Source organism: Hermetia illucens, chromosome 1 (assembly GCF_905115235.1).
Source record: "Hermetia illucens chromosome 1, iHerIll2.2.curated.20191125, whole genome shotgun sequence".
NCBI classification, from domain to species: Eukaryota; Metazoa; Arthropoda; class Insecta; order Diptera; family Stratiomyidae; genus Hermetia; species Hermetia illucens.
Window position 1 is genome coordinate 174,224,163 of NC_051849.1, and position 13,330 is coordinate 174,237,492.

Here is a 13,330-nt window from a genome sequence, read left to right on the forward strand (position 1 = left end):
CAAGAGCTTTCCGAGTTCCAAGAAGAAAGTAGATTCAAATTGCATTACCTGATCTGTGATGATGATGGCGGGAACACCAAAGCGCGAAATTCACTTTCGACAGACGGTCTTATCATATGACTGTGCTGGTATGCCCTTCAGAGGTGTTGTCTCAGGCCACCGCGTAAACCGATCAATTATCGTGGAGCGATATTTGTAGTCATGAGAGTCTCGCAAAAGGCCTATAACGCCGAGGTATATAGTGTGGAAGCGTCCTGTCGACCTAGGGAATATAAATACTTTCTTCTTAGCATGTCTAGTTACTTTACACATTTGGCATGCGATGCATTCCCAGGCCCAAGAATTCACGTTCTTGGTCATGGACGGCCGAAAATACTTGCTGAGGATTAACAGATTCGTAGTCCGAATGCCAGGATGCGCAAGAACGTGTACCGAGCGAAACACTCCCTTACGAGAAGCGGTCGGAATATATGGCCTAGGTCCCTTTTCAGAAATCTTGCAGAAAACAACAGAATGTGAACCGAAGATAGGGAATTTCTTGAACTTGTATTTGAAGTTCGATTGTAGGCTCTGAAGAACTACATCATCCTGCTGGGCTGGCGATTGCCGAAAAATCGACTGCGGCTGGGAGATCCAGAACAACGCGTCAGCGATTAGTTTGTCTTTGTCGGACTCAGTTGAATGTTCGATGTGAATTGGCTTATGTAGGTTAAGGGGAATGTTGAAGTATCGGAGATGTTTGATACTCAGACATGCGCTATAATTCCGTTGAGCGGAATTCAACTGTTTTGAGAAAAAACCCAACGGTTTCCAGCTGTGGTTCATCCAAAAGTTGGACGCTCTACGTATACATTTCCATGCACTGGCACGTGGTATATCTTGGTACGATAGCCAGGACTATACCAACAGCGAACACCAGGTATTCACGCTTGAACTGGAGAGGGAGCAACAGGCCACGGAAAAAGGGCGCCTAAAGCGGTGGAAAAGCATTGGACGAGGGAAGCTTCTTGGAAGTGTGGCTAGGCCTAAATACTAAGCAGGAGCAAGTTCTCCATGTCACTCAGTAATCCAGTAGAATAGTGAATTGGCCAGCCTTCGATCAGCCTTCCACCGAGCCTAATATAATAATAATCGTTGGCACAACAATCCATATTGGATCAAGGCCTTGAAGTGTGTTAGAGCACTTCATTCAAGACCGTAACGGTACACCACAGTACACTGTGGGAGGCAATGTGGTCAGCATTGCGCCCGCCCGAGATTATTACCCTGATTTGACTCAGGTACTCATTCACAGCTGAGTCGACTGGTGTCCGACATCCAATCACGATAACAAATTCCTCTGCCCCCAGCGAGATTTGAACCGCGACCTTCCGCTACGACAGCCCAGCGCTCTAACCACTTGAGCCATCCGGACACCGAGCCTAACGAACGGCTAATAGGAATAACCAGGTAGAAAAGCTGCGAATTTACAAGGAAACCCACAAAAGCCACAAGTTTGCTATAGAGCAGTTCAGCAGTTCAGCTCGAAAGTGAATGTAAATCTGTGGGGAACGACTATGGAATTGTGATGGTACGATTACGAGGCTGGTCATCTCCGCAGTGTCCTACTCTCTTGTTGAAAAACATGTTGATGTTTTTCAACAAGAGAGGGCAGCAAGAGAGGATTACTAACACATTTTAGAGACTTCTTAATGTAATGGCAATTCCTGTAGTAACCACAGACGAGCTGTTGGAGATCTGGAGCAGAATAGGTAATACCAAAACTCCTGGCCTGGACGGAATACGGAATGTGAACTCCAGACCCGACATGTTCACGGAGTTGTTTGAAGTGTGCATGTCGGAGGGTACATTTTCCACGTCATGGAAGCGGCAGAAACTGATGCTGCTGACTGAGGTTAGTAAACCTTTCGTTGAACCATCCTCTTATAGACCCATACTATGGGGAAAATGTTGGAGCGGGTCATTTACAACAGGCTACTCCCGATTGATGAGAGTCAAGAAGATCTTTCAGATCGGCAGTTTGGGTTGCGTAAAACCAGATCAACCATTGATATTATTAAAATGGGTACTAGCTTGGCCGAAAATGCAATTCATGGTAGGAGTTGTATCAGCAAATATTGCGTGGTGGTGAGCCTGGAAGTAAGAAATGCATTTAATTCAGCTACCTTATACCTTATATGGAAGAACCTGGCGACGGTTGGTGTTCCCACTTATCTCGCAACTATTGTTGATTGAGAAAAGACGCTCTGGTATGACACCGATGATGGACCCAAGCATTACGTTGCCTTCTGTGGAACATCATGTACAATTATACACTTAATCTTCCGGTTCCGAAGGAGGTCACGGTGGTGGATCACCCCGATGATACAGCATTGGGTGTACTCGCAAAGTGCTTAGAAGACGCTGAATTACACTGTTACGAAGCAATCAATGCTGTTAAGGAGGGAAAACGTAATCGGTCCTCATCACCAGGTGCCGGAAGTGAAATAACGCCTTATGCCACCCCTATTTGGGAAAAGGCGTTTCGCATATAATGGAATGCTCGCAAACTCAGTGCGGTCTATAGTTGGATGCCCTAAGTGAGTATTCTGCCTTGAGATTCGTCTCAGATAAGGCTGCATTTGTCATCTCCGAAATGATGCCAATTGACATCTTGGCAGAAGAGATAACGACTCTATACAAAACGAGGTCAACCTCTCCATTGTCTCAAAGACGAAGGACACCGAAAGGGAGAAATCAGTAAATAGATGGCAGGAACGGTGAGACCATTTGGGAGACGGCCGTTGGAGGCATAGGCTGATCCCTGCCATCAAAGAGTGGTTCGGGAGACAACATGGGGGGTTAATTATAATCTTACCTAGTGGGAAAAATCCTACATTTTGGCGTGTCCAGGCCAGAGTCTTTTGAAGATTTCCGCACATTTACACCAAGCCTTAGAGGTAGCTCATCAAATAGCAGCAAAGGGTAAAATGACTGCGGAGGCGCAATTTTTTCATATATGGGACTTTAATATTTCCCCCGAATGTCAATTATTCTAATTAATTATGATGTCACCATCTTATTTGCATGGCTTCAGATGCAGCAAATTCGCACGAAAGTTATAAATTTGAATTGGAATAACTTTGGCACGATTGGCGGATTTCCATGAAACTCGAACTTATGGAAGGTTTTCCATTCGATTTCTAAAATTTGGTAATATACTATTAGTTCGTTTGAGCAGGTATCGGAATCGAACATATTTTGAGGTTTGGATTTCATATGTCCAGTGAATTTCCTTCGGATCAGTTTAGCATTTTTTGAGAGAGGTGCGTGTTGTAGACAGACAGTGAATTAATTTTAATAATGCTTTGTTTTACACCAAACCTTAAAATTGATAATTTTCAAATTACTATTTTAAAATAAGTATATGTCCCATTCCTTTCACCGCAGGTTCCCATTTCTTACACCGGCACTGACATTATCCAATATGCCGACGATATTCTAATCTTCGCACCAACAAGCCGGTACTTTTCTGGGAGTATTTGCGCTATTGGGGCATTAAGATGAATGGGGCGAAAACGTAATTTTGTAGAAGTACACATAAAAATGTCAAACGCTTGAAAATTAAGATTGGAAACAGAGCAACGAGCACTTCAAAAACAATCAAATACTTGGGATTTAAATTTCATGGACTCTTCAATGTTAATTCGCACCTGGAGCTCGCCATCGACAAGGCAGGAAAACAGATCTTAAGGCCGAAGTCAAACTGATTCTTTATAAGGCTCTGATATGAACCATCATCATGGATCACCTGCCCCAACGCAGCCATGACTAAATGCGAAGCATTTGAATGCAGAGGCATTATTTGTCTCGTACATAAAAAGGGAGATATCATGCAGTGCAGCAATTATAGAGGTATCACGTTGCTGAGTACCATCTATAAGATGTTCTCCGCTATCTTGCTAGGCCGGATAGCCCCATACGCCATCAAGCATATCAACAACGGTCTACGACAATGGGATGCCCTATTATGCGTCCTCTTTAACCTGGCCCTCGAGACAGTGATCCGTGATGCTGATGTAAAGGCAAGCGGTAGAATCCTCTTTAAGTCCACCCAAATACTGGCCTATGCTGACGATATAGACATCATGGGAAGAACCATCCGAGATGTACAAACTGCCTTCATCCAGATCGAGCAGGTGGCGTTCGACGCGAGATCTTGGGCTGCACATGAAGGCAAGACAAAATATATGGTGGCAACGTCAGCACCGAAGACGAATCAACCAACAACATCAAACCGCACTGGTCAAACACGAAGAAGAATAAGGATAGGAGAATTCAACTTTGAGACCGTTGACAATTTCTCCTATCTAGGGTCGAAAATCACAACCGATTACAGCTACGATGATGTTGTCAGTCAACAGAGCTTATTTCAGCTTACAAAAACTTTTCCGCTCGAAACGTCTCACCACAGGATCAAAACTCTTACTGTACAAAACAATGATCTTGCCAGTCCTCATGTATTCCTCGGAAACTTGAGTTCTTAGCAAGAAAAATTGCGAACTCTTGGATGATTTCGTAGACTACACAATGGCGAAATCTATGAGCGATACCATGACCGTCCGGTTGTGTTTAAAATCCGGCTCAATAGGTTACGGTGGGCGGGTCTCTTAATCCGTGTGGATGAGGATGATCCCACCCGGAAAATCTATAAGGGTAATATCTATGGTAGAAAAAGAAGACGAGGCAGACCCTGCCTAAGATGAAGCGATGGCGAAGGTCAAGACGCCAGACAGCTTTTATGGATATCGAATTGATGGACCTCGGCTCAAAACCGGTCTGGAGTTCCTTATTAAGGCAGGCCTAGACCGGACACCGGTAGGTGCGCCGTTGATGATGATGATGATTTGAATGCCGAATACTAATATATAAGGTCTGCATAAGAACTTGACGACTAGAAAAGTCGGAAGAAATGCTAAAGTATGTACATATATAAGCCAGCAGAAGTGAAACCACTTCAAGAGTACATTCCCGATTTGATGTAAAGGCTCTTCGAGAAAATGGAAAACCACCCAAATCCACTAATTCTATCTACAGGGCAGCACATCCACTTTAACTATATTTCTCAGGCCCTGCCAATTAGAACAACCTAAACTCTTCTATCCGTTCCCTCTTTTTCATTCCTAAAGTGGTTGTGGTATCTAAAGGATAAGCACAAGTTACTGTAATGTCCGACCGCTTACGGAAAAGTTTTAAGTATCTTTATTTACATAAAAGTAAACATGTAAATCGTAGTTTACAAGTGAGTAAAACAACAACCTTTTGGCGCTTTTAGTGTAAGCATCTTTTTAAAATAAAGTACTTGTTTGCTAACTAAAATATATGCCATTATTAAAAAAAAAATTTCTTTCCAACCCGTTTGTCCCAAAATTACTTTTACTGTATTTGCGGCAATTCTAACCCAAAAAGTAATAAACCGATCCTTATGAAATTTGGAGGTATGATTCCATACAAAACTATATATCCATTTAATTCTTCCAACTAAAAAGAAATCCAAAAAAAGCCTTCCAGTTTCCCCCTTAAGCAGATTGTAATCGAAGCTACAAATAGAATATTAAGATCAGTCTATACCATGGTATGGTAAGTAATCATTTTTGAATAAACAACAGAGCGTAACCCTGGAATATTTTTTTTAGTAATTTAAACTCATCCTTTATAAATAATTTAACATGATTCGGCGTCTAATTCGGACAACCTCCTTTAAAAATTTTCCTGCAATCTCCGTATTTTTTTCACAACATGAATTAGTCGCACATGTGGTAGAGATAACATAGTAACGTAGTTATCTGGTCAATTCGTACAATGTCATGATTCATTTACAGCCCAAATATTTATAAGAGAAAAATTTGAAACCATTCTAATATGACCTAGGTTAACAGAGTTCACCTTGTTTATGTTTGTGGCTTGTGGTAATTAATTATCTTCATCATATCAGTCTTATTTAATCAAGAACTTAAATTCATATTCAACATATCATCAGTCATATAAGTTGTATCTTTACTCATATATGCACACCTTATTCATTTGTGCCTCACAATTGTCCAAGCCCAAGTTTTCGACGAATTTCCCGATTTTTTATAGTTCAAAGAACCCACAAGATGTTATCTAACTTTTTAGATTTACTGTTCATAAAAAATTAAATGCGTTTTCCAAGGCAAATTTTTAAATAATTATGAACCATTTGATTGACCGAGTGCATGTGGAATCACTTTGTATACATGCCATTGATTTTGATCGTTACTAGATTGGACAACCGGGCTACGCGGTAGACTGTACTCAAGGTCGTGTGAGCCAATCTGACTACACGCATTAGATTCATCAAATCATTATATAATTTTTCACGCTTGTATTTTGTGCGCACATTTCTGGTAGGTAAATAACCTGGATATGTGGGCAGTGAAACTGAAAACAGACAGTCGTTCGTCGCAGGTACGATGATAAGAAGGCAAACATAGATTTCGAATGGTCATGCTGAAGTCGCAGTTGCTTGATGGTAGGAAATGGGAGCGGTTTTATTTTATTTATCTTATATTTTTGGTATGGTAACATCAACTATGCGACGTGCTCCACATTTTCTTTTGCATATAATTAAGAGCCAGTACATAGATAAGAGGTATTCCGAGGGGCTTATTGTAGGTTACATGAACTCACCGGAAATCAAAAATGATCTCAAAAGGAGTCGCCAGAGAAAATTGCAGAAATATCGCGTCCTTGATTCAATGTGGATAGGGTAAATGAATGCATTTACGCACAGAGTGTTGTAAACCCCCAAAGGTACGTCGTCGGAATATCAACTAGACACCTCGCCATCGTCAGCGAGCTAGCCTGGAACCACTTGTCACATTATTTCCGGCTAGTCCCCGAAGTTTCCCGGTTTTTGGAATTTTCAAATCAGGAAATTCCTTTCACCTGCAGGAAGGGGTGGGGGGGAGAGGTGGAGTGAACTTTTAGTTCAAGGAACCCTCTGCCATCCGGTCCCTCCATCGATCGAGCTCTATCTTCTTTGCAACGAAAAGAACCCGAATGTAACGCACAACAAGGCTCCACCTTTCAGCGCTCCTCAGGACCTCCTCGACAATGTTGTGTGGAGAAAGATCTCCTGACTATAAATGGAGCAGCTGGCGAATCCCATCCCACCTTCCACAAGGAAAGAAGGTATGATTGGCAACTCCATTGCGAAACGCACAATCCATAGATCGTGCCTTTCCAATCTTGTACAGATAAGACTGAAAACTTCAATGCCCACTTAAGAGCTGGGTAAGGAAATAGTCAGTCTGACAATGCTTCTGATTCAGCCACGCACCTAAGTTGCTAATGAGCCGCGCAGCCTATCTGCCTCTTGTCTCATTTTACCAAGTTGCAGTTCTTGACGAGCAACCCATGGCTCCTTTTCCTTGCGCTTGTATATGGCTTTACGCTCCTTAGTAAGAAGAGTAACGGAGATCACTCCTGCGATCACCATCATGACCGTCTCTGTACTTGCGCGAAACGTTTACGATATACCTCCTTATCAAGAGCATTAGCCCATATCTCTGCACTGGAGAGCAGGACAAACTGCGTTGAACTGATCAGAAGCCGTCGCTTGCTAGGCGTAGGATCCCCAATATTTGCCATTGGTCGACTTAAGGCTGAACTTCCAGTTTCAGGCCTATTCGCCACTGCTTTAATTGCTCAAGAAAGCCCTTTTAGTCAAGAATCAATCCAATCGGTAAAATACCGATTATCAACTCATCGAACGATAGGGGACACAGGGTCGGAATTCCCTTTTCAGTCAAGATGATTAGTTTGTTTTTTTCCAGTGCAAGGTTGTAACCATGAGCTAAGTCTGCTTTGCGCCTGTTCGACAGTACGTGCAGTAACAAGAGCCGCGACATTATCTACCTAACCGATCAGGTGCAATTCTGGCATGTCGAGTGTAAGTGGACCATCATATGAAGCCTTCCAGAGGTCCAACCCCAGGATGGACGATGTGACCTCCATCCTTCTTTGATCTTCTAGCGTTTCCTAGAGTAGGAAGCGGTTCCTCAATACCCGTAAGAGATAGTTCGGCACGTGAAAAGTATTGTCTAGTGTATCTAGAATGTCTTTCCATCTTACGGAATTAAAGGCGTTTCTGTCGTCAAGCGTTATAAGGAGCGCCACAGTCGACCTCGGCGGCTATTTGCCTCCGCTTGACGGACGGCATTCACAACTTGCATGAGATCATCAACTGTTGATTCCCTGCTCTAAAACCAAACTGCGATGGGGATAAGTCTCCGGCAGCGCGTATCGCTTCAACGTGCCTACTTCTGATGAGCTTTTCGAGCTCTTTCGCAGCAGTGTCAAGCATACAAAGTGAGCTTTCCCAACGAGAAGGGAAAATGCCCTCTTTCAAGCAAGCGTTGAATGCAAGGAGCAGTAGATCTGACCGATCTTGAAACACCAGTTCGTATACCTCTGCTTGAATACCATCGGGTCCTGACACCTTCTTGTTTTCCGTGGAAGGGACTGCCTCTTCCAACTCTTTTATAGAACAAAGTGGATAGTTCTCGGCGCTCTCCGCACCGACGTCATCATCCCATGCTTGGCCTTAAGTGAACGGGGTTTCCGAAGATGCCCGATTTTCGGGTTAGCAGTCTGTAAGCATTCATCTCATCGATCAGATTCGGTCACCAGTGAACTTTGCTTCTGTTTATTGTACAGCGGAGTGTCCTTTTGGCTGATCTGTACTCTGTCATTATGGTACATGCTTCTTCTCGGTCGTTTAGAAGCTGTGTCAAGTGGCGGGATCTGTGACACTGTGATCATTTCTACCGTCCAAATACATAGAAAATTTACCAAGTCTCGATGCCTCCTGGGCAAGGAAGCTCCGCAGGCCATCGTTATCAGGTTCATAACTGATTTCTTTGTTTTACGGATTGAGGAGTCCTAAGTCCGCATCAACTTGATGCCGGACCGGACCAAATGGAGAGTAACTTGCTTCCACTCGTGATGGTCCTCGGATTTCTCTTTTTATTTTTAACACCCAAGTTGCGAAAATTAAAAGAGGAACGAAGACGACTACGGTTTCTTACCAGGGCAGAGGCAACTATTCAGACGATGCCTCACCTCTGCCCTGGGAGCAACATGACCGAAGTGGCTCGCAGATGTTATGCGCTCCCTTTTATAATTCTCAAAACACGACAAATTGTGAATTATATTCTTCGTAAATCCGCCTAAAGTTCAGACCAAAAGCTTGGGCAGAGCAAAACAGTTCACGCTGCTCCCAAGGCAGAGGTGAGGCAGCGCCTGAAGAGTTGCCTCTGCCCTGGTAAGAAACTGTAGTCGTCTTCGTCCCTCTTTTAATTTTGGAAACTTGGGTGTTAAACTTATAAAAGGAGTCCGTGGACCATCAAGGACTGCGCTAACAGCCCGAGAGCGGTTCCACTCCGGCGCAAACTGATTTGTAGGATGCGAATCATGTTGATCACATCCTAGCTCTTTCCAGTTCTGTTCTGATGACTGGACACCGCCTCGAACTTGCAGTGTGCGCGACATTCTCATTAGACTTACCACGGTCCTTGCAAATAACGCAAATTTCATTTTCGTCCCAGATGTTCGCTTCGCAACTTGCGCCAGAGCGAGTTTTTGGCCTCTAAAGTTCGCAGAGGTAATACTAATCCGGACATTGGTTACCCCCGGATATTCGCGTTTGATGGTCTCCTCTACCTCATTCTTTTCTTTTAGGCAGCCAAGATCTCGGTTTTCCAGAGAACACGTAGGTTCGTGGCTAGAAACCAAAGCTTTCTTTCTCAGAAGCCCCATGATTGCTTCAAAGAGCGTACCTTGTTGTCCTTGGGCCTTATTCGACTATGACTCAACCACCCTTCATTTTTCGAATGGAAAACTCTACTCCGCTATCTTTGGGCTTGACTTTGTAATGGATTTCATAATTAGTAGAGCTAGCCTCATATTTTCTTTTAGTCGTTCATCCTTCGTGTTCGCCTTAATTTTAAGCAGACGTTTTTCGGATGGCGCGGCGTCTTGTTGCCTCTCGTCCCTCTTGGCCTTCTTCTTTTGAATGTTGGGGAGTACCTGAGTGACGTCTCCTTCAATGTCCCTTCCCCGCCTCGTATTTCCCCAGTTCGCTCTGCAACGGGCTGTCTGTCATCCGTTTCATCCCGCGGTGTTCCGAGCGGGAGGCTCAATTTTTCCTGCTTTCCACGTATTTTCTCTTACTCCCCATGCCCGTCTGTAGTACGAAATTTTGTCCAGGAGCTCCTCCAGCTCCACCAACCCGTTTTGCACCCCTTGCTGCCGTTTTTCTAGAGAAACTTCGCAGATCTCATGGGCTTCACTACTGCCGCATATTTCTTAATTAGCCTTTCCTTTTCAGTTTTCACCAGAGTAGCCGACAGCAATGGGTACACCTTCAGAGGCAAAGTCCCTACCCAAGTTTCCTGAGGCCTCACCTGCGATTAGCTGATCCCGAAGCTTACGGACGGATCAGCGCCCGCTGGGAGTAACGCGTACTACTAATACCGGTTCAATGCACATTACCTGACCAGGGCCTCGAAGGGCCTGGCTCCTGATGCACGCCACAGATACCACCGTGATAGAGTTACGCTCACATCACCGGTGTTTAGCAGTCATCAGCAGTTCGCTCTTCACCGAGAGGCTTTCTCAAGGTTACTCCCTAGGACGCAGGTATTATGGCAGCTAGAGAATCAGAACTACTTGCTCGGGCACCTGGGGAACTCTACTCTACGTTCCGTAAGCGACCCGTTAAGTAGCACGTACGTTCAAAGCTATAACATCATTAAGTTTGCACAGCAGGCTCAGATGAGATGGACTCCTGACTAGCGACTGATCCCGACTGTAAACACAAATCCCCATAAGGATTTATGTCAACGCACGTGTGCCCTTTCTTCCTGCATATATTATGGCGGGGATAATTTAAACCTGCACTTTCTAGCGTAGATAGCGACTTGCTGCTAGGGCTCAATTTAAAATGACAACAACATTAATAACAACAACAGCAACAACAAATATGATGATACCACCGGATATAGATGAAATTTTCAGAAAGAGCTCACCACTTCTGGCAGCTGGGAGAGTGGGAGATTCCACTATAAATCCCGTTACAAGAAACGCGAAGTTATGACAGCCACCTACTGAAAAAGGGAGTACGGCCCATGGTCAATGGCACAGCTCCGTTTTGGTTTGTTGTGCGGAAGTGACGTTTTTCAACGTTTGCCTCGCATAGGATGAATCTATAGAAGCTTTCCGGAATAGGTTTGCCTCCTTGGAGGATAAGACAAGAAACACGGAATGGATAATTTTTGAGGTGGCTGCCTGGACACAACTTATTGTCTTCAATACCGATAGCATTGCGACATTCCAACGCCCTGGTTTAGAGGGCATTATCTCTGACGTAATCTCTTGCAACAGAGTCCATAGTATCAGCGGTCCAACGATGGAAGATATTGGTAAGCTTCACGGCTAGTGATCGTGACTGCATTTTCTTCGAAGTGACAAACGGCTCTTCCCCATGTTTTGCCATCTGGCAAATACCTGAAGGGTGGAACTTCGAAAAAATCGACAAGAGGGGTAAATTAGCGACAAGACCCAGACCCCGCAGAAAGAAGAACCGCAACTGAATCACGAGTTCTTTCAACAATAAGCCTCATCACCGCATCTTGGAATGCATCGGTTCCCAAAAACAAGGGAAATTACCTGTGTACTAATGGATGACTAAAACTGCAAACTTACGAAGGCACTGACTCAGATTTTGGCGTATTGCTCAGAGCGCGAGAGATCAAGACGAGCTGACGATGACATCCGCAAAGTATAAGAGTGGAAAAAGGAACTTGGAGGTGCAATCAACAGGCGGAAGGCACCCAGCTGGCAGGAGCTAATCAACAATGTAAACAGAGGGCCCAGGGGCCTTGAGTATTGGCAGGTTACCAAAAAACGCGGCAGCGAAGATAGGAGAAATTGTGCGGGCACCCCATCCAAACTGACGCTGTCGATGAAGGAGTGAGTGCTGAGGAATATCCTCAACTCACTGAAAAGGAACTAGAGGAGGTGGTCCTGTCCATGAAGGACAGAAAAGCATCGTGACCGGATAGTATTCCCAGCGAAGTGTTAAAGCTCGCTTGTGAATTTGAAAGCGGGTATTTTTTCTTTTCGCTGGAAAGCTTTGAGACTTGTGCTGATAAGCAAGAGCAAATGCGATCCCGAGGCTCCGTCAGCGTATCGTCCGCTCAGTATATTGGACACAGCGAGGAAGCTGCTTGAGAAGCTCATCAAGCTACGACTGACTCACGCAATATGTGTTGCGGGAGACTACTCACCAACACAATATGGTTTTTGAGCTGGCGATCCACAATAGATGCCATTGAGGAGGTGGTCCAAGCGGTAAAACGGCTGGTGCACACGGTTGCCACTGTTGACAAGTGGCGCTCCTTGTGACTCTCGAGCTGTAAGGTGGTGACTGGTAAATCGTCTCCAGGCTATTTAAAGGATCGTACTGTAGTTTACGAGACCCGATTCAGGAATCTATCCTTTGGAGCGCCTTAAACAAGAGTCTTCTACGACTCGAGATGCCTGCTGAATTGCATCTGGTCAGGTACGCGGATCATGTTGGGGAACTAGTTACCGCATACAAGGTTAAGCAAGTTCAACGCACATTCGGAATGGTGAAGCAACTAGATGGATAGCTAAACGTGGAGAGAGATTTTCTCCTGCCGAAACATCACCCTGGCTAATATCGGAAGCGTAAATACTTTTAGGCGTTGAGGGCTTGGTTCCGTTGTAGATCTTTCTTTCGTAAGTGATTCGACGGTCAAGCGTCTACACTGGACGAATACACGCATAGCGACTACCAGGCAATATATATTACCATTGATAAGGGACTCAGAACAATAAATCCTCACCTGAAGAAACCAGAAACAGGTTGATCATCAAGAGCACTTGATGAGGATACATTGCTGGACGTATTGCAGTGGAACATCTAGTTTACTGGAATGGCCATAGAAAAAGCATCGCAGTTGTCCCAACAGCTATACCGAGCATGTGACGCTTCCATGCCAAGACGTGCACACTCTTGGAAGCGCCACCCTAACTACTGGTGGAACGCTGTAAAAGCGAAGTGTCATACGGAATGCTCGAAAGCCAGAAGGCGGAGTTAACGCTGAAGAAATACGGCAGAGTATGAACAAAGGTACCTCGAATATGAACAGACACGCAAAAAGTTGCAGTGGGCCATCACGAAAAGTAGAAATTATAGCTTCAAGGGACTCTGTGATAAGGCAGACTCAGATCCATGGAG